Source organism: Bombina bombina, chromosome 3 (genome assembly GCF_027579735.1).
Source record: "Bombina bombina isolate aBomBom1 chromosome 3, aBomBom1.pri, whole genome shotgun sequence".
NCBI lineage: Eukaryota > Metazoa > Chordata > Amphibia > Anura > Bombinatoridae > Bombina > Bombina bombina.
Genome location: NC_069501.1, coordinates 428323959 through 428339303, shown reverse-complemented (window position 1 = coordinate 428339303; position 15345 = coordinate 428323959).

The window sequence follows — 15345 nt, the reverse complement described above, 5'->3', positions numbered from 1 at the left end:
GGGGAATAACCACCAATAAAATGGATTTAGTGTGTAATGTCCCTTTTATAGGCATATAACCTCTAGGTAGTTTCATTCTTCTTTAAATTGATTTTTTCCTTTAACAACACATATGGACTGATAACAGACCTTTTGGAAGGATAGGCTGTGCTTTTTTAAAGTTTTAGCAAATCACATATAGTGCTTCATTTATCAAGATGCGTATGCAGCTTTGAAGCTCCTTTGCTGCAGTTACGCCATCAGACCACTGCATCTTAACCTGTATGCCAGCTCTTAGCTTGTCGGTCCAGGTTTTGTTAAAGGGACACTGAACCCAACATTTTTCTTTCGTGAATCAGATAGAGCATGACATTTTAAGCAACTTTCTAATGTACTCCTATTATCAAATTTTCTTCATTCTCTTGGTATCTTTATTTGAAATGCAAGAATGTAAGTTTAGATGCCGGCCCATTTTTGGTGAACAACCTGGGTTGTTTTTGCTGATTGGTAGATAAATTCATCCACCAATAAAAAAGTGCTGTCCAGAATTCTGAACCCAAAAAAAGCCTAGATGCCTTCTTTTTCAAATAAAGATAGCAAGAGAACGAAGAAAAAGTGATAATAGGAGTAAATTAGAAAGTTGCTTAAAATTGCATGCTCTATCTGAATCACGAAAGAAAAAAATTTGGGTTCAGTGTCCCTTTAAATAGGGAAGAGACTTAATAGTGGATTTATACGTTGTAGTAAAAGTAACTCATTTGAAGACATTTATTATTTACAGTTGATGGGCACTGCCATGGGCTCGAACATGGCACCTTCCTATGTCAACATATACTGTATATATAGAGAAATTCGAAACAGAAGTCATGAAAGTCCATGAACATTCAACAATAAGATTATAAAAAAGATACCTTGATGATCTGTTCATCATCTGGCTAGGATCTGCTGATGAATTGAAACAATGGATACAAGGACTTAATTCAATGAATAATCCAGTAAAATTTTAATTCCACCATGAGAATCAACATGTGAGAATTACCTGAATTTATGAATTTACAAATAAAGGGTAGGCTACATACAACCCTATTTAGGAAAGAAACATATAGAAATTCTATATTATTGGCACAAAGTTGTCATCCGAAGGCCTTAATACAAGCCGTTCCAAAAAGACAGATGCTCCGTGTATCCACAGATCCCTGTCTGTCTTTGCAGAATATACCTAGTGTTATCTACAAAAGAGCACGTAATCTAAGGAATATGTTATTAAGCACAGATCCACTTCACTTCTAAGTAACAAGAAGAGTTCATGGTTACAAACAAAAAACAGGGCTTCTATAGATTTATATCATGTACAACATGCAATTCTATGATTCCGGGGAAATACCTTTATACACCCACATACCAATTACAAATATTAGATAAAACACTATCTAATGTGCATCACATCATTTGTGGTATATCTGCTTAATTGCTCATGTGGAATGTACTATGTGGGTAAGACTGAGGGTAATGCCAAAACTATATTTGCCAATCATAGTTCAGCCATTAGATCAGCTCAAAAAACAGGCAATAGTGAACCACCAGTTGCCCGACATTTTTTTGGAAAAGCAGCATTCTGTAACTGACCTTAGATTAAGAATAATTAACCATATTCCACCACTTAGAAGAGGGGGTGACAGGAGTTAGATGTGAAGCCAAGTGAATACATAATCTGAACACCATTTATCCAAACGGACTAAATATGAACATTGATTGGCATTGTTTTTTTATAGGTCCCATTTTTTTGCTATGCCCATACATTGTTATATATAACGGGACTACTAAACAGACAAGTGAGATATTAGGGGGATTCCTATATATAATATTGAATTAATTAGTTTCTCCTGTCTAGAAAACTGTAGTTTTCTAGCTACATATATATCCTCAGATGAATAAGGCTTTCTTTTACCTTCAAAATGCTAAAGGAATGCAACAGTTTATTTGATCTATTTTGGCCACATTAGCTTGAATAAAATGAATGACTTTAGCACTTTTATTAACTGAGTGCAATAACTACTGACAGTATTACATAGGAAGCAAACAAATATTCCAAAGAACTGACAGTACTGTTTAAAGGCAGCATCGCCGAGAGGCGTCTTACCATACATTTCACTGGGTGGCAATGCTTCTCTGATACTGTCGATATGTTCGAAGTAGCATCACCACCTAAATTGAAGGAGTAATGTAAATGATCCCTTAATACAGAACTGTATGGCAATGTAATTTACATGTGTCAATAGAAACTCAACCCCTGTTCTTACAATACAATAGTGTATTAAACCTATCAATAATACACCTATAAGGCTGGGAGGTTGCTCGTATATGATATATGTATATACATTGTTTACTGTATATGTATTGTATAGTATAATACTAGAATATGTATGTAAACTTAAGGCATGATTGTAAAAATATTGCATTTTGTCCTTATGTGTCTTTTTTTCTGATTTTTAGAATGCAATTGCGTGTTTGCAATATTTATATTTCATAATATTGCGATTACAATGGCGTGGTTGTGTTTTTCGTATAATATTGTGATTGCCATGGCATGATTTTGTTTGTCATACCATCGCAATTTTATGAAATATGAATATTGTAAGAAAACACGCATATGGACAAAATACACAATTTTTACAATCATGCCTAAAGTTTACATACACATTCTAGCACTATACTATACAATACATACACAGTAAACATTGCATATACATATTTCATATACCATGTATTAAAGTAGTTTAGGTGTGAACATTAATGCGTATATAAATATAAATATCTATAATATATATATATATATATATATATATATATATAAAAATATTTTTTATATGTAGCTATTAGATGGAGATTAGAAAGGAATGCATGTCTGTTTGATCAAATACCTATTTAAAATATTATTACTAAGTAACTAAGCTGAATCAGTGCTAAACCACCTTAGGAGAAGAGGACAGGCTACCCGCAGTCTCTTTCCTTAACTGCACATGTGCTGACATAGTTCATGCTATATCTGTGTATTGGTTTGTGATTGGTTAGCAAGGATTCTTTTGTTTTGGGGACAGGGATATCAGTGAAAACCTAAAACAATATTCTCATCAGCAGCAGTAGTGTTTACTGAAGCATTTCTGTTCTCTGTTCAGGGGGAACTTAGTTCCTCCTGCAAAAATAGTGCAGGAATTCCGTTCCCATGCGTTCCCGCCCAAATTGACCCCTGGTACTAGCCCTTTACATGTTCTAAATGCTTTGGGCTCAGTCATATACATTTCTTCATCTTTTTCTCCAATGAATACTGTTAACTTTACATTAAGCTGATCTTGAATATGTCTATAGACAGTGGAGGGACCAGCATGGGACTGAAACAAGCTAAGGGTTAATGCTGAAAGGAGTGAGATAGGAGAAGAGGCAGTGTGGGGTTAGTTGCAACAATGTTGCTAGTGTAGGGAGGAGCTCCCCTTCTTACCTTAAAAGTGTGCAACACTGATCACTGGCCCTCTTCTTCCTGGATCCTGAGCAGAGACGTTTTTGCAGTACTTGCTGATTCAAAACTTCTTCATGCAGCGTCCTAGAAGAACCAGACTCCCTCCTCAAAGATTCCATGCACTGACTTTTGCAAGACCTGGAAAGGAAAAGCAGATAAGTGACATGGATAATGGGGAGGATTTAGATGATTTTGTTCCTGAAACACAACCTGATAGCTTAGTTGTTACAGCTCCTAGCCATTTACACACATCAATTACTACAGTTGCTGAAGTGCATGACTTTAGCTGCACCGGATCGGCCTATGCCACTGAGGCACTGGTCAGGGCCCCTAGCATAGAGGCCTTAGGTGCAGAGAGTGATGGGGCAGGGGTAGAGCAGGGAGAACAGGTGTTGGCACAAAGGGTGGAATCGCCTGAACTGTTTACTGACAGGCCAGGCGTGTCAACCCCATTACTTAAAAAACGGCCTAATAAGGGTAGAGGTGCTGCAGTAAGTCATTCCCCTTCCCCACGTATAATTAGGGAACCGACCGCCTCTGCTGTCCCCCCTTCCCCCTGTGTGATACATCATCACAATGATATTGGCCCCCATGTTCAGTCCACCACTACCGCTGCCAATGTTAATCCCCAGCAAGGCCTAGTAGTAGGCCCCAATATGGCGGCGGTGGGTGTGGACTCCAGCATGGTGGCTCTTCAACATCCCCCTATGTCACACAATATGGCGGCTGTGGGTGGAAACACCAATATGGCGGCAGTTGCGGGGGGGCCTTCTTGGGCACTGCCGGGTAACTTACCTGACTCTTCTGTCTCCTCCCTCTTTGCGGCGCTTCCCCCGTCGGCTGCGTCGGCGATGGCGTCCTTACTTGCGTCCCTTGCGTCGGCCATGTCTCCTCCTGTAGCTCCTATCCATGCGGCTGCTCCATCGGCGAATCCGGAAGTGGGCGCGATAAGCCCCGCCCCTTCCGGTGACGTCATTTCCGCCCATACACGGCAAGACACACGCGGAGATGGCGGCAATCGACCGGGTCCTCTCCTTTACACCGGAGGTGAGTACCATGAGAGGACACCGGTAGGGGAACGATTGCCAGTCTCCATGAGGGGCAGTACAAGGAGGAAAAATGTTCAGAGAAGGGTTAACTTTGCTGCGGCGTCACGTGGGAGCGGGGCCATAAGAGGTTTCTCAGGGCAAAGGCGAGGTGCCACAACTAGCATAGTGAGGGGAATGAGAGGGTCCAGCCGCTCCAATATGAGAAACAGAGGTTTGGTTAGAGATAGCCGTGTGACACATACCCAGTTATATAAGGGTACAGACCAAGTTTATCCCCGCGACAGGGGCGAGGCTCACAGCAGCGATGCTGCGCTTCAAGGCTTAACTGACAATGCGATGAGGGGAAACACTATTAACCCAGTGCATGCCACAGGTGTGCGTGATTTGCATGCATGTGGTAGGGCAGTTCAAGCGAGAGAGATTGCACGGGTTGAGAATGAAAGATCTGATGCTACAGTTAACACTTTCATTGCCAGTGTGAATGCTCATGATAATGTGAATGCCTTTATGAATGCTCATGATAATGTGAATGCCTTAACTAGCAATGCTGCGCTTCAAGGGTTAACTAACAATGCTATGAGGGGAAACACTATTAACCCAGTGCATGCCGCAGGTGTGCGTGAATTCCATGCAAGTGGTAGGGCGGTTCAAGCGGAAGTGAATGCGCAGGTTGCGAATGAAAGATCTTCTGCCCCAGTTAACGCTTTCATGGCCAGTGTGAATGCTCATGACAATGTTAATGTCTTAACTAGTGTGCCTAGGGCTAATGTGACGACTGGGCTGAGTGGGAACAGGCCTAATTTGTGTGGTGTTCAAGGGGGCACTGTATTGGGGAATGAGTCTCTGGGGAGTGAAACTGGTAATCCTTCCAATGCTGGTGTTCGTTGTGCTCGCCAAATTTTGTCTATTTTGCAGGGTACAGCTCAAACGGAGTCTGTTTTGCCTTCAACATCTGGCACAGCTAGTATTACCCAGGCAGCTAATTCAGCGGCTCCACAGCATGATCTCGCACCACCTGCACCTGCTCAGCAGCCAGCAGTTCCCGACACAAGGAGAGAAGCCCAGCCGGTTGCGACAGCTCAAGCAGCGGCATCCTCTGCAGAGGGTAAGACCGGGGCCTTTATACATGACCGACCTGACATAGATGACTTATCACTTACTGAGTCAGGATCTGACAGTGACACTTCATTGGGGCTGCACACTAAGGGCCAAAAACGTATGTTCTCAATGGTAAAAAAGATGTGGCAGGAATTTCAAGGGGGTACTTTTAGGAAATCAGGTCAGCAGCAGCAGCAGCAACTAGCTTTGACAGAGCATCCCCATGACACATCAGCACAGTTCATTGAGCGCCCTTTACCTACCCCTAGTTCAGAGCGCAAAGTCGCGTTACACGGTGACTCTTTGCCCTCTTATACCCCTTCTTTGCATGGACATTTAAAACCTAAGACGGTTAAAAAAATCCAGCAAGGGAGATACGTTAATGTTTTTGAGCTTTCAGCAGAAGCTTATAGACAAAAAGAGAAGAGTATGGATGGCACTGGTCCTAAACGGTTCAAGCGCCTGGAAACTTTTGATGAATGGCTCATTTGTTTCAGGGTATACTCTTCCTGCTATTTAGAAAAGTACCCCAGCCAGTGTCATGCTATCTTGAAATACACTGATAACATACACTGGATTCAGAGGAGGTATGGAGATTCTGCATGGAGGGACTATGACTCTGAGTTTAGGCAAAAGATGGCAGGGAATCCGGTGCTTACATTTGACACCACCGATACCCACCTTTGGCAACGCCTAGGCTCTCATCCTCCCTCCTCCTCAACCACGGGGGTCGCGAACCAGTCCTTTCGTTCACCGAAAGGTAAGCGAAAGGGTGGTGCCTGTTGGGCGTACCAGGATGGGAAGTGTGATAAAGGTAGCTCCTGCAACTTTCGCCACACATGTAAGTTCTGCGGGGGTTCTCACCCCGGCAGCGAATGTTCCAAAAGAAAAGATTTCCAAGCTAATAGGGCCACCAACAGATTCGCGACTGTTTCAAAGGGCCCCAACCCCGGTGAGGGTTCACGCCCTTGAGCCCTGGCTACGAATGTACCCAGAACGCCACGCCGCCATATTGTTACGTGACGGTTTTTTGTACGGGTTTCATATCCCTTTAATGCGAAGCCCACAAGGGGCTCCTTGTGCTAGAAACTTAAAATCAGCTTATCAGTTTCCGCACGTTGTTAGATCGAAATTGAATAAAGAAATTCAGTTGGGAAGGATAATAGGCCCATTTCCTTCCACCCCCCTTCAAGGTTTGGTGATTTCCCCTCTAGGGGTTGTGCCAAAGAAGGAGGCAGGTAAATTTCGGCTAATTCAACATCTATCTCACCCCAGGGGCACTTCTGTCAATGATGCCATTGACCCAGATATGAGCTCAGTGAAGTATCAATCGTTTGACAGCGCCTTACAGCTGGTTCGGTCGGCAGGGAGAGGGGCCCTACTGGCAAAACTTGATATTGAGGCCGCCTTCCGTTTGCTGCCGCTGAACCCAGCAGCCTTCCCTCTCATGGGAATTAAATTTGAGGGTGGCTACTATGTAGACCGTTGCCTTCCGATGGGCTGTGCCCTTTCCTGTGCCCCTTTTTGAGACATTTAGTACGTTTCTACATTGGGCAGTCAGCCAGCGGGTGGGTGGAAATTTCATAGCTCATTACCTAGATGACTTTCTCCTGGTAGGTAGAAAGGATTTGCGGGATTGCCAGTTGCTGATGCAGTCCATGAGAGATCTCATGTCACAATTTGGGGTTCCTCTCGCGGAAGACAAGTCTGAGGGTCCATGCACTTGCCTCACATTCCTAGGTATCCAAATTGACACTGAAAAGCAGCTGTGTAGGTTACCTCCTGAAAAGGTTCAAGCCATGTTACTTACGGTGAAATCGACTTTAACCAGTCGTGATGTTTCACTTCGCCAACTCCAATCCTTGCTGGGCCTCCTTAATTTTGCAGGCAGAGTAATCCCTATGGGGAGGGTTTTTAATAGAAGGTTGGAAAGTAAGTTAAAAGGGTCTCCCGCACCGTCGAAAAGAATTAGAGTCACTGAAGGCATGAAAGCTGATTTGCAAGTCTGGGAAGACTTCTTAAGGAATTTTAATGGCATCTGTCTTTGGCGCTCTTCCCCTACTTCTAGCCAATCGTTGCATTTGTTTACAGACGCAGCGGGGTCTAAAGGATATGGGGCCTATTTTCAGGGGCAATGGTCCGCAGGCCCCTGGCCTTCAGACTGGAATGCAAAGGGTCTGACGCGAAACCTTACATTGTTAGAACTGTTCCCGATAGTGCTAGCAGTTGAATTATGGGGAACATGCTTTGAAAATCAAGCGGTCATTTTCTGGATGGACAACCTTAGTGTTGTCCACGCAGTCAATAACCTATCAGCAACTTCGGCTGCGGTAGTCTGTTTGCTCAGACGCTTGGTGTTGCGTTGTTTAGAGCTTAATATTCAATTTCAAGCTCAGCATGTCCCCGGTGTTAATAATGTGCTTGCGGATGCTCTATCGAGATTCGATTGGGCGACTTTTAGACGTCTTGCTCCTAATGCTGCTCCAGAAGGTTTACCCTGTCCCGGTTTTCTTTGGCAGCTTCTAAGTCGTGGATATCCCTGCTCCCTTTAGTACGGGCTTCACTAGCCCCGTCTACTTGGCGCTCTTACACGAGCTTGTGGGACGAATGGGAAAGATTCTGCCATCATCAAGATTTGGAAGCTGTGGAGGCATCTCAAGCTACATTGTGTGATTGGCTGGTGAGTCTCAGGCAGGCTGGGGTTCGGCATGGAGGTATTCACTCGCGGCTTGCGGCATTGTCATTTTTCTTTCGCACCATGGGCATGCCTGACCCAACTAGCGCTTTCTTTGTGCGGCAGGTAGTTAAAGGGTGGGGAAGATCGCAGCCCCAGCATAAAGACCCTAGGGAGCCCATTACCCTCGCTCGGCTTGAGCGGCTGGTGGAGGCGTTAGGGCAGGTTTGCGCTACGCCATACGAGTTTTCCCTGTTTCGTGCAGCCTTTGTCCTGGCTTATTCTGCAGCCCTTAGGGTTGGTGAATTAGTATCCCCCTCCAAGACACAACTTGACAGGGGCCTGTTGGCCGAACATTTACGGTTTGCAACAGATTCCCTGTTGCTATATCTACCACGGTCAAAGACAGATCAGCAGGGAAAAGGGGTGTGGATTTCTATGCCCAAAACATCGGGATCGTGCTGCCCGGTATTAGCTCTTTCACACTTTTGGGAAGTGAGACCAGGCAACCCGGGGTCCCTGTTAATACATGCTGATGGTTGTGCGTTGTCCATTTACCAGTTTCGCAAAGTTTTAGCAAAGGCAGTGGCAGCTGCCGGTTTAGACGGAACCAGGATTGCCTCCCATTCTTTCCGTATAGGGGCTGCGACTAACGCTGCGATGACAGGTTCCTCAGCAGATGCTATTCGACATGTGGGTAGATGGCGGTCCAACAGATATCGCGGTTATGTTCGGCCAGTTGTTTAATGTTTCCCTTCCATTTCTGTGTTGTTTACACTGTTTGTCGTTGCAGGAACCGCACAGGGAGCCAGGAGAGTGTGGATTGTCGGGCACTCGTATGTCCATTGGGCATGCATCCGCTGTTTATCCCTCCCCGGGGGTCAGTCACTGGGTTTCCCTGCAACTAAAGCATCAATTAGATGGTTAGGGGAGAGGGGCATGTGTTGGCCTAGGTTAGCCCCCCTTATTTCCGAGGCCCTAGTTCGCTGGGGTAAGCCCCACATATTGATTATTCACCTGGGCGGTAACGATGTGGGCGCCATTCCAGTGTTGGAATTGACAAAAATCATGCAGGCCGGGATTGCATGGATTAAGATCAGAATCCCGAACGTTGTAATCGGGTGGTCTAATATTATTCCCAGACTGGAATGGCGGCACATGGTCAGTCATAGCGCAGCCTATCGAGTTAGGAAAAAGATCAATGCCTCGATTGGTAGGACCGTCACGGGAGTGGGAGGTTTCGTGGTTAAACACGACTCCATCACGTCCGACAAGCAGCATTTCTATAGAAGGGATAGGGTTCACCTGCAGAATGTAGCCCTAGATATCTTTATTGAGGATATTAAAAATTCTATAGGAACCCGCCTGTAAGCAGGTTGTGGTTGTTAGGTGGCGGCAAGGTTAGCATTATGTTATGCTATCTTGTGGCGGGAGGTAGCGGCCCTGTTGCGTAGGGAATGGCGAAAAGGGGTGAGCGATGACCAGTCTAAAAGTGGGAGGGGCGGATGTCCCCAAGTGCACGTGGGGTGCCCCTCCTTCCCCTTGCGGGTGAGTCACAAGAGCTCGACACCCCTCAGTAGCGTTTCCTTGAGCAGAGAGCCTCTCTGCTGCAGATTCCGTTTTGGGCCGCTTACCTCTTGCAGTGCTGGGTTATGTTTTAGGATAAGCGCTTGCCGCCATCTTGCCTGTTGTGCAGTTTTTTCTGATGCGTTCAGTTTAATAAATATTTTGCCCTGTGACGGTCAAATAGTTTACCCATAACCAGTTTCTGTGTCGTTATTTATTAGGTTAAGTTAAATAAAGTGTTAAGTTATATTTGTGTTAAGTTATGTAAGCCTCTCTGCTGGTAACAACTGATAGGCATTTAATCCCTTAAGACAGTGGAGGGACCAGCATGGGACTGAAACAAGCTAAGGGTTAATGCTGAAAGGAGTGAGATAGGAGAAGAGGCAGTGTGGGGTTAGTTGCAACAATGTTGCTAGTGTAGGGAGGAGCTCCCCTTCTTACCTTAAAAGTGTGCAACACTGATCACTGGCCCTCTTCTTCCTGGATCCTGAGCAGAGACGTTTTCCCGCCCTCCCTCCCTTTTTGGCAAGATGGCTACTCTAGCTAGTTAATTTACGGGACCTGGGCATGCCTAGTCAGGCTAGCCTTTGAAGTCCATAGCAGGATAGTTCCAGCTTTCCTCTCTGGATTTCTCAGTTCGAGCGGCTGGGATACAGAGACCTTCTCTGACACCCTCACGGCGGGAGGTAGCGGCCCTGTTGCGTAGGGAATGGCGAAAAGGGGTGAGCGATGACCAGTCTAAAAGTGGGAGGGGCGGATGTCCCCAAGTGCACGTGGGGTGCCCCTCCTTCCCCTTGCGGGTGGGTCACAAGAGCTCGACACCCCTCAGTAGCGTTTCCTTGAGCAGAGAGCCTCTCTGCTGCAGATTCCGTTTTGGGCCGCTTACCTCTTGCAGTGCTGGGTTATGTTTTAGGATAAGCGCTTGCCGCCATCTTGCCTGTTGTGCAGTTTTTTCTGATGCGTTCAGTTTAATAAATATTTTGCCCTGTGACGGTCAAATAGTTTACCCATAACCAGTTTCTGTGTCGTTATTTATTAGGTTAAGTTAAATAAAGTGTTAAGTTATATTTGTGTTAAGTTATGTAAGCCTCTCTGCTGGTAACAACTGATAGGCATTTAATCCCTTAAAGCTCCAATACCTATTATTGTTCTATTTGTGCTGCTTTTGACTTTAGGTGCAAAGGCTTCATGGTAGCCATTATACTTTAGGGTTAATTCCTTTACTACTACTCTGGTATTGTGACGCTGCAGAATTCTGCCTGTATCCAACTGATGTTTGAAGCATTTTTGCCTTTAGGTAATTCAGTGAGAATTTATGTATAATTTTTTATGGATTAAGTTTCCTTTTTGGTTGATTCTTTCTACTTGGCAGCTTAAAGAGATATAAAGCAGTCTGTTTGATTATTGTAATAAAAAACACTCAGCAGTGGGTTATACTTAAAGGTACAGTCTTCTCCAGAATTTGTATTGTGTAAAAAGAGAGATAATCCCTTTATTACCTATTCCCCAGTTTTGCATAACCAACGATGTTATATTAATATATTTTCTTTCATACAGGTGGTGAGAGTCCATGATCTATTACTCATGGAAATTACTCTTCTCTACCACTAGGAGGAGACAAAGATTCCTAAAGCCCAAGAGCTCCATAAAACCCTTCCCACCTCACACATACCTCAGTCTTTACTTTACCTCCACTCGATATGGTTGAAGAATGAAGATGTGCACGTGATTCTTCAGTCTATGTTGAGGCCCAATTTCCCCTCAGAGTACAGTGCTTGCCAGAGGAATGTATTTGGGGTATGGTTTATGATTCTATTGTTTCACTGCATAGGAAATATTTCATAAACCCTCTGCAATTGGTTGCAGGGACGTGTCTTCTGCATCCCTTTATAGATCTACAATACACTCCTATTCCATAACATCTGGAACTGGTTTGTCTGTCTGCTACTTGATTGCTAGTGGACGAGTGCCTATTGGTAATATATAAGTATATATATATATATATATATATATATATATATATTTTAAAACATGTACTGTAGATAGTCATTTAGCTATATTATGGGCACTTTTTTATATTAAAAAAGTTTATCTATATATGTTATTAAATATGGCCCTAAGACAGATCTTTCACTATTCCATTGCTTTTGTGTGAGGCATTTTTCACGCATCGGCCTGTTTTTGCAGGCTGGGATTGTGCACGTCCCTTAGTCTCTTAGGATCTGCAGGTTTTTTTCAAACGCTGGGTTTGCCTGTTTTCCCGTACATTGGTGTAGGCATGTAGGGGCCTATTTATCATATATATATAGCTTGAAGGCCCGTGATTCTGGCGAGTCTTCAGGGTTGCCAAAAACACCAGTTAAAGACCGCTGCTCTATATCCTGTCCGCCTGCTCTGAGGAGGCGGACAGACATCTCAGGAAATCAACCCGATCAAATATGTTCGGGTTGATTGAAACCCCCTGCTAGCGGGGGCGGCGTTGCACCAGCAGTTCACAAGAGCTGCTGGTGCAATGCTGAATGCGGAGAGCGTATTGCTCTCCACATTGAGTGATGTCGGTTAGATATGATCCGCTGATCGGATCATGTCGGACATAGGGTTGATAAATCGGCCCCGTAGAGTCAGCGCACATTTGCCCAGCTATGCGTGCTTAGTCTCTTTTAAACTCTCAGTTGTTTGGCGTGAGTTTGGAGATAATGTTATTTTCTCCTGTACTTGTCCTTTTCAGCTCGGCTTAGTGTTCATTGTTCCTGTCAAAGCTACTTAGGTGGGGGTAAATGGTTACCATTCCTCAAGAGCTTTTGTAAGGGGTTTTACGGTATTTATTGCATTGCTTAGACATATGCTATAATGGAGCAGCAGGATTCCGTCCCTACATCTATCCAAGAAACTAATTCTCCTGAATGCCTTTCAGGGTGTGCTTATTGTAAAAAAAAGCTGATGTGTAGAGGACGTTTGCTGAACAAAAATATGTGACAATAGAACTTAAGTTTTATAATGGTAGCTCCCTTATTTCACTAAAGGCTACACTTAGTATTTCTAAGTGCTTATTTTGCAAGAAAACTAGTAAGATGTTTGCTGTTTTTAAAACAATCTGACTTTTTTATTTTTACTTTATTAATATTATTATTATCAGTTATTTGTAGAACGACAACTTTGTACTAATGGGCAGTGTTTAATATCTCTTCAAGCAGTAGGAGGTTTGTCATTTGTCTTCCACAAAGAGATTCACATACCAACATCAGCCCTGTGAAGTAAGACAGGTTGAGCTGGCAATTCTTTGTACTCAGTTTGAACGTCTAGTAGTTGGAATCACATCTGCTTGTAGAGCTTCATTTGGGTCCTTAGTCCATTTCTCCTACACTGTGTCCAAATGTACTTGTGTATACCCTTATTTTCAAAGTCCTGAGCATAAAAATCCCAGCTTTATGCTTTTATTATAGGAAATATAAATAAATACCTAATAAAAGGAATTTATAAAAGGGGTCTGTTCTTTTCTAAACTGGCTGGGTTCACCACAGGAGCAGATCACTGAAATTAGATGGAAAAAAGTGCCAAACACAGGAACACAATGGAAATGTTTTTGACACCTTTTTACTGGCTTATTTTATCATGTGACATTGTGTTATCATCATAGCTAGCTATAATTGGAGCAAACGAGACTGACTCTCCCACTCACAAAGATGGTCATTCCCTTGATCTGATTTTCACCTATCGATGCACTCTTTCAAATTTAACAAACTCCCCTTTTCCTCTCTCTGACCATCATCTCCTAACTTGCAACATCACTTCCCTACCTACAACTCCCCCTCCCTCTACCCCTCACACCAAACTTCACAGAAGCACTAAGTCACTAGATCTGCATCAGCTCGCTAGCGCTCTCAAACCTCTCCTCTCATCCATCACCTCCTTTTCCTGCCCTGACCAATCTATCTGCCAGTATAATTCCATCCTTACATCGGTCATTGACACTCTGGCCCCTCCAACCTTAGCTCAGAAACCACACTCTCATCCTCAGCCCTGGCATACTCCTCTGACACGATACCTACGCAGATGCTCCCGTACTGCTGAGCGACATTGGAGGAAATCTCGGAGTTCAGCTGATTTTCTTCACTACAAGTTCATCCTGAACTCCTACTATTCTGCCCTTAATCTTTATAAGCAACAATATTTTTCTAATTTCATCTCTACTCTTTCCTCTAACCCTAAACGTCTGTTCTCCACGTTCAACACTCTTCTCCGCCCACCCCCACCTCCGAACACAACCTCTCTCTCAGCTCAAGATTTTGCAAGCCACTTCAACAACAAAATTGACTCCATCAGAAGTGAAATCAGCTCTCAACATACTTCCAATCTCCCACCCCCTCAAAAGCTCACGATCACCCAAAACCCAAATATCCAAAAATGCAGCTCTTTTGCCCCTGTTAATGAGGATGATGTTTCTGCCCTTATACTGTCCTCCCACCTCACTACCTGTCCCCTCGACCCTATCCCCTCACAGCTACTCCCCTCCCTCTCTTCTACCCTCACCCCCATACTCACACACATTTTCAACTTCTCCCTCAGCACTGGTATATTTCCCTCATCTCTAAAACATGCACTGGTCACACCTATCCTCAAAAAACCTTCCCTTGATCCAACCTCCCCTTCCAATTACCGCCCTATTTCCCTACTCACTCTTGCCTCAAAGCTCCTCGAAAAGCTAGTTTACGCATTTGTCTATCCCATTTCCTTACACTAAACTCTCTTCTTGACCCACTGCAATCTGGATTTCGTTCCCATCACTCTACAGAGACAGCAATTGTCAAGGTTACCAATGACCTACTTACAGCAAAATCCAAAGGCCACTTCTCTCTGCTTATCCTCCTTGACCTGTCTGCAGCCTTTGACACTGTTGACTTCTGCTCCAAACCCTCCAATCCTTCGGCATCTGTGACACAGCTCTCTTGTGGTTCTCTTCCTATCTGACTAACCGTACATTTAGTGTAGCCTTCTCTGGAGCATCCTCTGCCCCGTTACCACTTTCTGTTGGGGTACCTCAAGGCTCTGTCCTTGGTCCCCTTCTCTTTTCAATCTACACGTCGTCACTAGGTTCCTTAATAAAGTCCCATGGGTTTCAATACCATTTGTATGCCGATGACACCCAAATCTACTTCTCTACACCAGACCTACCTCCTTCCTTACTAACCCGTGTCACTAACTGGCTTTCTCACATCTCATCTTGGATGTCCTCTCACTACCTTAAGCTAAATCTCTCCAAAACTGAACTCCTTATTTTTCCCCCTTCTTCCAATGTCTCCACCCCCAAAATTTCTATAACTGTTGATAATTCCATCATTACCCCTACCCCGCATGCCCGATGTCTTGGGGTCACACTTGACTCAGATCTTTCCTTCACTCCTCTCATTCAGTCCTTGGCTAAAGCCTGCCGCTTCCACCTTAAAAACATTGCTAAAATTAGACAT